Source organism: Carassius gibelio, chromosome A9, assembly GCF_023724105.1.
Source record: "Carassius gibelio isolate Cgi1373 ecotype wild population from Czech Republic chromosome A9, carGib1.2-hapl.c, whole genome shotgun sequence".
NCBI classification, from domain to species: Eukaryota; Metazoa; Chordata; class Actinopteri; order Cypriniformes; family Cyprinidae; genus Carassius; species Carassius gibelio.
In genome coordinates, this window is record NC_068379.1 from 25,033,406 (window position 1) to 25,045,753 (window position 12,348).

At 30.7% G+C, this 12,348-nt stretch overlaps 1 long non-coding RNA gene across 1 annotated transcript in view; it reads right to left on the minus strand.

The window, feature by feature from the left end:
* Window positions 1–845: 845 nt before the first annotated feature.
* Window positions 846–12,348, minus strand: part of LOC128020067 (uncharacterized) — a 30,907-nt gene continuing 19,404 nt past the window's right edge. Inside the window, exons 4-5 of the long non-coding RNA XR_008185280.1 lie at window positions 9,518–9,725; window positions 846–4,429 (exon numbers count right to left, since the gene is read on the minus strand). This is a non-coding gene — a long non-coding RNA (uncharacterized LOC128020067). The remainder of the gene's footprint in view (window positions 4,430–9,517; window positions 9,726–12,348) is intronic.

Below are 12,348 nucleotides of genomic sequence, written 5' to 3' on the forward strand. Positions count from 1 at the left end.
AAGGATTACAAAAAGGTTCTTACAACATTCTGATAACTTTTTGTTTATTTTTTGCCCAAAATATTCCATTATTTAAATGTTTATTTTTAATATTCTATGAACATTAAAGTTAAAAGTTTTCTTGTCATGATTTTTTTACAACGTTCTGCTAACTTTATTTTCACAAAAAATATATAGTTATTTTAATGTTATTTAAAAATATATATATTTGTAATATTCTACGAATGTTAAAATTTCCAGTTTCATCAAAAATATTATGTTAAATATACATAATTCAAACATTTTTTAATATTCTGTGTAAAAAAAAAAAATATATATATATATATATATATATATATATATATGTGTGTTTTTTTCATGATTAGAATGTTATTAAAAGGTTACTAAAATGTTTTGTACAATGTTTTGATAACAATTTTGCCCATGATATAACGTTATTTAAACGTTTAAGTATTCTTTTTATAATGTAAAATTTCCAGTTTTCCTGTCGTGATTAGAACGTTACTTAAAGGTTACAAAAACGTTTCTAACAATCTTAATATTTGCCCAAAATATAACATTCTTTAAAAGTTTAATTTTAATATTCTACAAACATTAAAATGTCCAGTTTTCTTGTCATGATTATAACGTTATTTAAAGGTTACAAAAACATTCATTAAATGTTCAGTGTAAAATAGCATCATCTCAACATTATGAGCACAAATATGAAATATCAACAAAGTTACAAGAACATTCCATAAACATTACTTTAAGAACATTTTGTTCTAACGTTTATATAACATTTAAAAAACATTAGTGAAAGTTGTAAGAACAGGAAAGTTTGGAACATTCAACAGAGGACAGACTTTAAGAAACAGGACATGATTTTATTATTGTTATTATTATTGCAGATATTGATAGGGAATATTCAGACAGGATGATTGAGGCTTCACTTTTTCATCACAGAGAAAGAAACAAGTTTTGGTATATTTACCAGTTATTGCATGTGAATTGGCTCAGACAAAGAGGCTCATGGGTAATCATGACTTCATAAACAACAAACGCATCTGTAAGAAAAACACTGAACATGTTCAGAATCACTGAAACCAGATTATGACATAATAATAATAATAATAATAATAATGACAAACAAAATGTGCTGAATCTCATTTTTGTTCGCTTTGGTAAATTATTCCAGAAAGTCACATATGGATTTCATTAAATCATACAAAATAATATTTGAAGCTTAAACACTGAACAGTTAGATTTCATACTATATGCTGTTTGTTGGCAAGAATGACAATAAAAATTACAAATTTCAATCAGACACATTTGAAAGTCTTTCTTCCATTCTACCTGAACTCACATTTTAATCAATCAATCAATCAATCACCTTTATTTATATAGTGCTTTAAACAAAATACATTGCGCCAAAGCACTGAACAACATTCATTTGGAAAACAGTGTCTCAATGTATTCTTTAATAAGAATACATGTCAAGTTTATTAAAATGTAAATGTGAATCTTACAAAAAATATATATTGAGGACACATTTAACCTCAAACTCAAATGAAAAAGGGAACATAAAAACTTAAAGAATTATTTGAGACATCAGTTTCATAACATTTCCCTCAAAACAGGGATGCAATACAAAATAAAATAAAACATTTTTTCTTAAGACCAAGTACTATCGTGATTTTTAAATGCTTTACAATCAAGGAGAGTGTCATGCAATTGTAAAATGTAATGTAAAAATAAATAAATAATAATAGAAAAGATAAATACCAAAAGTTGCTTTATTTTCCTGTTGGATTCATTTTTTTTTATAGATTGCGAGATTCACCTTTACAGTGTCACACTGTCACCTGCTTTAAAAATTATTCTTGCTAAAGTGCATTTCATATGCAAGATCATCAGTCATAAAAGCATTTAGCAAACCTCTTCGTTTTTACAGTGCAAGTTTTCTTCTGAAACATGAAGAAAAGTGAACACGACACACGACACTGACATCAGCGTACTGAATATTAATAACACCTACAGTAATCAATATCACACAGCAGACATGAATCAAAGAACAAAACCTGCATACAACACAGAAGATGCAATGTGGTTATTATTTATAAATGAATATTCAGTCATTCATTCAAAGATTCACTTGCTTTCTTTCAGTTTCTTAGATTTTGAGACAAACGTTGACACGAGAAACTCTTTTGGGTTTGTGTTCAAGGGACAGTCGATCATTTTAAGTAAATTATTCCTTTCATTATAATTTTGCACCATTAACGTGAGTGTGATATCATAAAAATCCTTTGGATATGTGCCTGTCACACTTCTGTGTTTCAGAAAGAAGTGTTTGTTCAGACATCATTGATTGTTTTAGGGGAATCATCGTCAATAAATCCGTCTCAGTCGCTCTTTTACAGTGTTATATTCTCTGATAACATTCAAAGGGAATCAAAAAAAGCTTTCTTTCTATTAATTAAAATATGGATGTTTTCATTATTTGATGTAGTGTATTAAATTGGCTTATAAATGAATCGCTCAGACTCTGAATCCTGTTTAAGTCATTGCAAATCTAATCCAAATGATATTGTTTTAATGCATCAAGATTCTGCTGCTTGAGAACCAAAACGTTTAGCTTTTATGAACTACAGTATACACTTGGTGGAATATTTGATCAACTAGTTATCAATTTTAATAAATGTAACTATTGATTGAACATCATGTTGTTTTAAAAAAGCACAAGGTTGTGCAGTACAGTGATTTTACCACAGTAAAAATAGACATGAAACACTGTTTCAATAACCACAACGACAGACAGTTTAGACCAGCTAACAAAAGACGTTCCAGCAACGTTTTGGCAACATTCTCATTAAATTATGAAAACGTGATTTTTAAATGTGAAAACATTATGTATTAATTTCTTCTTGTTATGTGAACGTTAGAAACTTTCTATTCTATAATTTAGAAAACGTTATGAGAACGTTATATAGGAATGTTCTCTTAACGTTTAAAACGTAAATTTTTATAATATTTAAGGAATATTTTCTTTTTTTTTCGTTTTGCGAACCTTAGTGGAACATTCCATTTATCAGATTGAAAACATTGTGAAAACATTTAATTGAAATGTTCTCTCAATGTTTAAAATGCTTAATATTTACATTTAAACAACTATTTCTCTTGGTTTTCCGAACTAAAGAGAAACATTGCATTCTCTAAATTTTGAAAATTTAATGAGAATTAACATTTTTATAAATAACGTTTCTTGGTTTGTGAACGTAAGAGGAACATTCCGTTTTATAATTTTGAAATCATTATGAAAACGTTATTTGTAAATGTTTATTTAAACATTGATAATATAATTTTTTTAAGGTATTCAGAAAGTTTTTATGCAAACATTAGACAAACATTCCATTCTATCATCTAGAAATCGTTATGAGAATGTTACATTTAAATGTTCTCTAAAGGTTTAAAACCCATTTTTATGTTTCTTCTCGGTTATGCAAACGTTAGAGGAATGTTACATTCTATCATTTAAAAAAATATATATGAGAATGTTACATTTAAATTTTCTCTCTTTTTTATTGTTAATGGACTTTAATAATTCTTGGTTATGCGAACGAAAATTCCACGTTATCATTTTGAAAACACTATGAGAACCTTCAGTTGTTGTTACTGATGAATGAACATGATGTTCTGAGAACATGATGAGAACACGTATTAAAAAAACATTATCAGTACGTTCCATAAAAATTATTTTAAGAATGTCTGTCCTTACATTTGCATAACCTTTAAAAAACGTTATGGGAACGTTCTCTGTTAGCTGGAGATGGAGTTACTACTTTTTGATGAACAATTACAAAAACAGACATTGTTTACTTGAAATAACGTGCACGGATGAATCATTCACATTGAGAGCATGTTTATAGGGAAATGAGTCCGTCATGTTGACTTTCAAGAAGGTGAAATGAGTGTTTGTTACTGAGCAGAGCGGGAGCTTCAGCAAACGCAGCAGAGGTTTGAGAGAAGAGAAGAAACTGCAGCAGCACTTTGCAGGAGATTTTGGTGGAAGGGAGCTTTTTTTTTATACCGTCATGACAGAAACACTCACAGTGAGGGAAGATCCTTCAACAGCGCCAAGCCCTTCAGAAGAACCAGAAATAATGGACAGGAGCTACATGGTTTCCTCCATCGGTCACAGTTCTCCGGTATGAGATTGTCAATCGTTCATTCGCGCTGCATCTGATCGACGTCCACCTTCAGTTCCACTGATGTTAGTCCAGTTCACAAACATGAAGGAACTCTGTTAAACTAAGAGTGAGTCCTGGAGGATCGCAGGTGTTTCTCCAGAGTCCAGCTGAAGATCTTCATCGTAAGACCCTTCACACACACAACATCCACCAACTCCTTCCAGATCCAGAGAAACATCAGCTGCACCTTCAGCCGGAGTCTGGAGATCAAACATGACACACATCTCAGTCTCGTTCTGCATCACGACTGATGATGATAATAATAATAACAATAATATCAATAATATATTAGCTATTTATTCAAATAGAATAATTATTTTTATTTATAATATATTATTATTTTTGAATGGGTTTAATAATAATAAAAAAAGGCCTTTATAATAATAATATATTAGCTTTTTATTATAATATAATAATGACTATTATTGTTATGAATATATTATGATTTTCTAATGAGTTTAATAATAATAAATTAGCCCTTTATAATGATAATATGTTAGCTTTTTATTACAATATAATAATAATTATTATTAATAATATATTATGATTTTCTAATGGGTTTAATAATAATAAATTAGCCCTTAATAATAATAATAATAATAATAATAATAATAATACTATATTAGCTCTTTATTATAATTAAAATTATTAATAATAACAATATATTATTATTTTCAAACGAATTTCATAATAATAAATGAACAATTTATAATAAAAAGATAGTAATAATAATATGTTTGTTATCTTTACTATAATATAATATTTAATAATAATAATAATAATAATACATTTTTCTTAATTGAGTTTAATAATAATAAACTAGCCCTTTATAATAATAATAATAATAATAATAATAATAATAATAATAATAATAATAATAACATATTAGCTTATTATTATTATTATTATTATTATTAATATAGTATGATTTTCTAATGGGTTTAATAATAACAAATTAGCCCTTAATAATAATAATAATAATAATAATAATAATAATAATAATAATAATATCTCTTTATTAAAATATAATTATTAATAATAACAAAATATTATTATTGAGTTTCATAATAATAAATTAACACTTTATAATACAAAAATATTAATAATAATATTTGTATCGTTGTTATAATATAATATTTAATAATAATAATAATAATAATAATAATAATAATAATAATAATAATAATAATAAATTAGCCCTTTATAATAAAATAAAATAATAATAATCATTATTATTATTATTCACAAATGGGTTTAATAATATTTCAACATTTTACTGCAATAGAATTCTAAACAACAATAACTGTATACTACTACTACTACTACTAATCTACCTATTAATAATAATAATAATAATAATAATAATAATAATAATAATAATAATAATATTTTTTAAATTATTATTATCATTATCATCATCAACATAATCACATGGATTTAATAATAATAATAAATTATGACCCTACTTATAATAGAATAATAATAATTATATAATATTGATTATTATTATTATACATTCAAGTGGGTAAATAGAGTTATCGTTGTTTCTGATTATTATTAGTGGGAATGTTCTTTATTTTATAATTATTTTAATATTTATTACTAATGACACTGAAGGCTTGTGCAAAAACAGAATTCAAATTTCAGACGAAGTATTGGGAAATATCTGCTGATGCAAACTCATATAAAGTATTGAGTTTGAGAGGCTTTTAACAGGAGCACATTAACAATAAAAGCTATATTCAGTATTCATCATCACACAGAAGCTGTTCCTGTAAAGAATTACAGTGTGAGCGGCCTACCGTACTCCTGACTCACACCAATCTTTATCTCTTATTATACAGACACAAGGACAGATGAAGGACAAAGTCATAAAAATCACATTAGCTTTGAGAAAAGAAACATCAAACCATCGTGAAGTTTCACGCGCTGCACTTGAACATGCATCTGTGTAAAGAGTGAAACTCCTGCAAAACATTCAGCAATATTTCACTCCTTCATTAATCGACTTCCAAGCGCTTCTGAATTTCACACAGTTTTAAATGGTTTCAAATAGATGCATGTGTCTTCAGTGACACAGATATAAAACAGCGCTGTTATTAATCACTAATATACAGTAATTAGTTCAAAATACAATACAGAAATTCAATATTTTCAATATCAAGTTTTTCTAACTAAACTAACTTTTTTTTAGCTTTCTTATAAATATGTCTATTTTTATCTTAGTTTTAGTAATTTTATTGCATTATTATTATTATTATTATTTACTTATTTTACTGTAAGTGAAGTAAATGAAAATGAGAAATGTATCCTTGGCAAATAGCTTAATATATATATATATATATATATATATATATATATAAACATTGCATTATGACTGAATTTTTAGCTTTATTATCATTATTATACAAATATGTTTAGTGGGTAAATTTAATAAAATTGGTGGGATTATTATTATTATATTTTTTTTTTTTCAGTTTTATAATAATTTTAATGTTTAGTTTGTGAAGATGACACTCATAAACAGACTGATCCTAATGAGAATTTGTATGGGAAAACATGTTATTAAAATGTAATAGCACTTAAATAAGGTAGAAAAAAACTCTTAACAGCCCCCCAAAAATGATTATATCAAAATGCAAAATTTAGTTTTTCTTTGAATTTTAAGGTGACATTTGATCTCTTTTTTTTTTATTATTAATCAACTGAAAAGAAAGTACTGTACAAGACACTAAAAAACCCGTATTACTAATAATATTTTCAATGACTGTCCCTTCAGATTGATTCATTGCCTGTTTAAGTTTATCAGGATACAGTAAAGCTACAGTAAAGTCGTCTGTAGATGTGATTCACGCTCGGAGGACAGACGCTTCCCAAAGGTGGTTTGTTAAAGGAAGTGCTCTGAATGATTAATCACACGACAGAAGTGTCTCCTCGCATCAGCGTCGTGAACAATAACCTCCTTCAGATACAAAACAAACGAGCGGGAATCTTCCACCCTGCTGATGAAGAAACACACAGAGATGAACTGGTCACATGATCTTCTGGGAAACTCAGGATATTGCTGTTGGGACTTGAAGGCGTTTCGGAGGAGCTCCTGTCCCCGAGGGCTTCACGCACACAAACATCTCGGTTAATTAATTCAAGAATCAATACACAATCTATTGATTTAGAAACGTCAGTCATCCATAATCTCATAACTCCCAGCTGAGTCACTGAATGAAGCACAGCAAGCTTGTCACGATCAGTCGTATTTCAGGTCACAATCAAACACGAAGAAAGAAGGTTCTCAAAAAAAACAAACAAAAAAAAAAAACCTGGATATTTATTCTTATATCATGCTTGTATATTAGTCAAATAATTTACGTTTTTCATCAGGGTTATTATTAACTAAAATTAAGTTATAATAATAATTAAACTTAAAAAAAGTTCTCATAAAAAATGAATTGACACTTAAATTAAAATAAAAACAGAAAATATAAAATAAAATCTGCATTAAAATACAAAAAAACTATAATAGCATATTATACTAAAATTAAGAAAATCATTAAAAAAAAACATTTTCATAAAATATTAAAAACTTACATTTATTTTATTTCTCAGGTTGGAGTGCCAAACTTAAACAAAATTATAATTATAACAAAAATACAACTTACTAAAAACTAAATATAAATTGAAATATAAATATAAATATGACAAAAACAAACAACAACATTATTAAAAGTTTAACTAAAATTAAAATGAAAAGAGAAAATATAAAACTATCTAATATTAATGTTAATTTAATATTTACAAACTATAAACTAACTAAGTAACTAACTAACTAACTAACTATATATATATATATATATATATATATATATATATATATATATATATATATATATATATATATATATATATTCTAACATATACAGTTTGTTTTGTTTAGATTAACTTTACTAGAACAATTAAAAACTGAAACTATACAGACATTGAAACAAAAAACAAAAATTAACAATGATGACAAAACAACAAATTATAGTAAAACCTAGTAAATTATATAATAAAAAAATTATACCGAAATTAAAAAAGTAAAAACAGAAAATATAAATAAAATGAAATCTAAATTAAAACAAAAAAAAAAAATAAAATAAATAATAGTAAATAATACTAAAATAACAACATTTTCCTGTGATATTTATTTTATTTTATTTTTTATTTTAATTTTATTTAAATGTAACATAAAAACTTTACTGACATCAATTTCAAGTCTATTCATATGCGTGTAGTGTTTCACAACTATTGGTAGTTGCTGTACCGCATCACTGCTCATTTACATAAAGTGAAACCTTTTTCAGCTTTGTCATATTTCTGGACACGCCCATATCACATGACGTTCGTGTCACCTTCAGACCAATCAGCAGCTCTCAGTGTAAATGCATGAGATCTGGTGGCAGTTTCACTGGTGTTCTGAAGAGCGACTTTCACGAGTGAAACACAGGACAAAGAGGAGTGTATCACACACGAGACGAGCTTCTCATCTCACACACACAGAAACACTGGGAACACGACTGTAATGTCAGTCTGAGCTCTTCTACAGTCATTTATCAGACCACAGAACAAAAAACTAACAACCTGCACTAGAGTGAAATATGAACACAAACCAGCCGAATAAATGATGCATAAATACGAACACATGCAAGGACAAAGTTATGACTGACCCTATCTCAGAAGAAAAGGAAATTAAAGTGGCAAATTCTGATAATGCTACTGTAAAATAAAAATCAGCCTTTCTCATGTTGACATGTTTGTATCACGCCCTGCTCTGCATTTTCACATTAGCACATGTTTATTCATCACTCATGTGTAAATAACATAAAACAGTCCCGGCTCCTGTAAAATACATTTACCACGATAAAATAAACAGAACAGTAGAATCTCCACCAGCTAATAGATTCAACCCTCACATGATAGACTGAGACTCTACAGATATGTAGAGAATGAAAACATTGAACGTTTTGAGGGCAATACAGATGGGGGTCTGCAGGTGGAACAGGGCGTTTGTGCTACAGGAGGATTTATGAATCCATATCTTCAGTGTTTTTGATGTAAGATATGAGCAATGACATGACTAACCAATCACCAGCATCACACGTGAAGCAGAACATACCAAATCTTCTCGCTCCCAGCCAGATGGCTCTTATCTATGATTTATTTCAGCATCTCTGCGTTCTAGATCTGCAGATTAAGTCTGGCTCCGGGTCACTGATTTCCACTGCAGATGTGCGCCGTGTTTTTCAACTCACATGCTGAGAAGATCCTGCAGACCAGCACCAGCGGCATAGTGTGCTGAGGACGAGATGCTGAAGACCCTTGAGCACCAGCCATCATTCCCAGAATGCACCAGGCTGTCCAGCAGAAGGCGGGTCAGCAGAAAGTGACCTAGACAGTTAGTGGCGAAATGAGTCTCAAATCCGTCTTCGGTTTGACCATCAGGAACCAGCATAACAGCCGCTGGCATGAAACACAGAACACGTTTACAGAATGAATACTAGTGCAACATCTACTATAGTAATAGTTCAAAATCTACAGAACTAGTGCAACATCTGTAGTACTAGGTCAACATCTACAGTATTAGTCCAACATCTACAGTACTAGTCCAACACCCACAGCAGGGTTATTCAAATCTTGCCCTGGAGGGCCAGTGCCGTGCAGAGTTTGGCTCCAACCCTGATCAAACACACCTTAGCATGCTAATCAGTGTTTTTGGGATCATTAGAAAATCACAGGCAGGTGACTTTGATCAGGGTTGGAGCCAAACTCTGCACCTCATTGGCCCTCCAGGGCAAGATTTGAATAACCCTGATCTACAGGACTAGTCGAACATCTACAGAACTACAGAACTAGTCCAACACCTACAGTACTTGTCCTACACTTACTAGTCCAACACCTACAGTACTAGTCCTATACGTACTAGTCCAACACCTACAGTACAAGTCATACATCTACAGTACTAGTCCAACACCTACTGTACTAGTCCAACCCCTACAGTACTTGTCCTACACCTACTAGTCCAACACCTACAGTACTAGTCCTATACGTACTAGTCCAACACCTACAGTACAAGTCATACATCTACAGTACTAGTCCAACACCTACAGTACTAGTCCTACATCTACAGTACTAGCACTACACCTACTGGTCCTACACCTACTAGTCCAACACCTACAGTACTAGTCTTACACCTACTAGTCCAACACCTACAGTACTAGTCCTACACCTACTGGTCCTATACCTACTAGTCCAACACCTACAGTACTAGTCCAACACCTACTGTACTAGTCCTACACCTAGAGTACTAGTCCTATACGTACTAGTCCAACACCTACAGTACTAGTCTTACACCTACTAGTCCTACACCTAGAGTACTAGTCCTATACGTACTAGTCCAACACCTACAGTACTAGTCCAACACCTACAGTACTAGTCCAACACCTACAATACAAGTCATACATCTACAGTACTAGTCCAACACCTACAGTACTAGTCCTACATCTACAGTACTAGCACTACACCTACTGGTCCTACACCTACTAGTCCAACACCTACAGTACTAGTCCTACACCTACTGGTCCTACATCTACAGTACAAGCACTACACCTACTGGTCCTATACCTACTAGTCCAACACCTACAGTACTAGTCCAACACATACTAGTCCAACACCTACAGTACTAGTCCTACACCTACTAGTCCAACACCTACAGTACTAGTCCTACACCTACAGTACTAGTCCTACACCTACTAGTCCAACACCTACAGTACTAGTCCTACACCTACTAGTCCAACACCTACAGTACTAGTCCTACACCTACTAGTCCAACACCTACAGTACAAGTCCTACACCTACAGTACTAGTCCTACACCTACAGTACTAGTCCTACACCTACTAGTCCAACACCTACAGTACTAGTCCTACACCTACTAGTCCAACACCTACAGTACAAGTCCTACACCTACTAGTCCTACACCTACAGTACTAGTCCTACACCTACTAGTCCAACACCTACAGTACAAGTCCTACACCTACAGTACTAGTCCTACACCTACAGTACTAGTCCTACACCTACTAGTCCAACACCTACAGTACTAGTCCTACACCTACTAGTCCAACACCTACAGTACAAGTCCTACACCTACAGTACTAGTCCTACACCTACAGTACTAGTCCTACACCTACTAGTCCAACACCTACAGTACTAGTCCTACACCTACTAGTCCTACACCTACAGTACTAGTCCAACACATACTAGTCCAACACCTACAGTACTAGTCCTACACCTACTAGTCCAACACCTACAGTACTAGTCCTACACCTACAGTACTAGTCCAACACATACTAGTCCAACACCTACAGTACTAGTCTTACACCTACTAGTCCAACACCTACAGTACTAGTCCTACATCTACAGTACAAGCACTACACCTACTGGTCCTATACCTACTATTCCTACACCTACAGTACTAGTCCTACACCTACTAGTCCAACACCTACAGTACTAGTCCTACACCTACTAGTCCAACACCTACAGTACTAGTCCAACATAAACAGGACTAGTTCAACATCTACAGAACTAGCCCGACATCTACCGTACTAGTCCAAACTCTGCAGTCATCTAAATATTTATTATTATTTTATAATTATAATAATATTATTAATATATTATTATTGACATTATAATATTTTTATTATTAATTAATATTTATGTGAAACATTGGTATTATTGTTATTATTATTATTATTGAATATTTATATAAAACAATTTATTTTAAAAAATTCTACAGAGCATTGTTATTGTTATCATTACTGTTATTATTATTACAAACTTATATTATTATTAAATATTTATAAAAACATTACTATTACCAATAACAATAATAAACTTTTATTTGCTACTGTCATTATTATTATTATTATTATTATTATGAATGTGATGCCTGAGAAGATAGTTGTGCTGATTATAATGAGAGCATATGAGAGGCTGATGGAGTTCAGCACATATTATTATCACTCTGAATAACATATAGTGCATCTGAAGATCAGAAAGGTGTTCAGAATCACAAACACACACTCATTC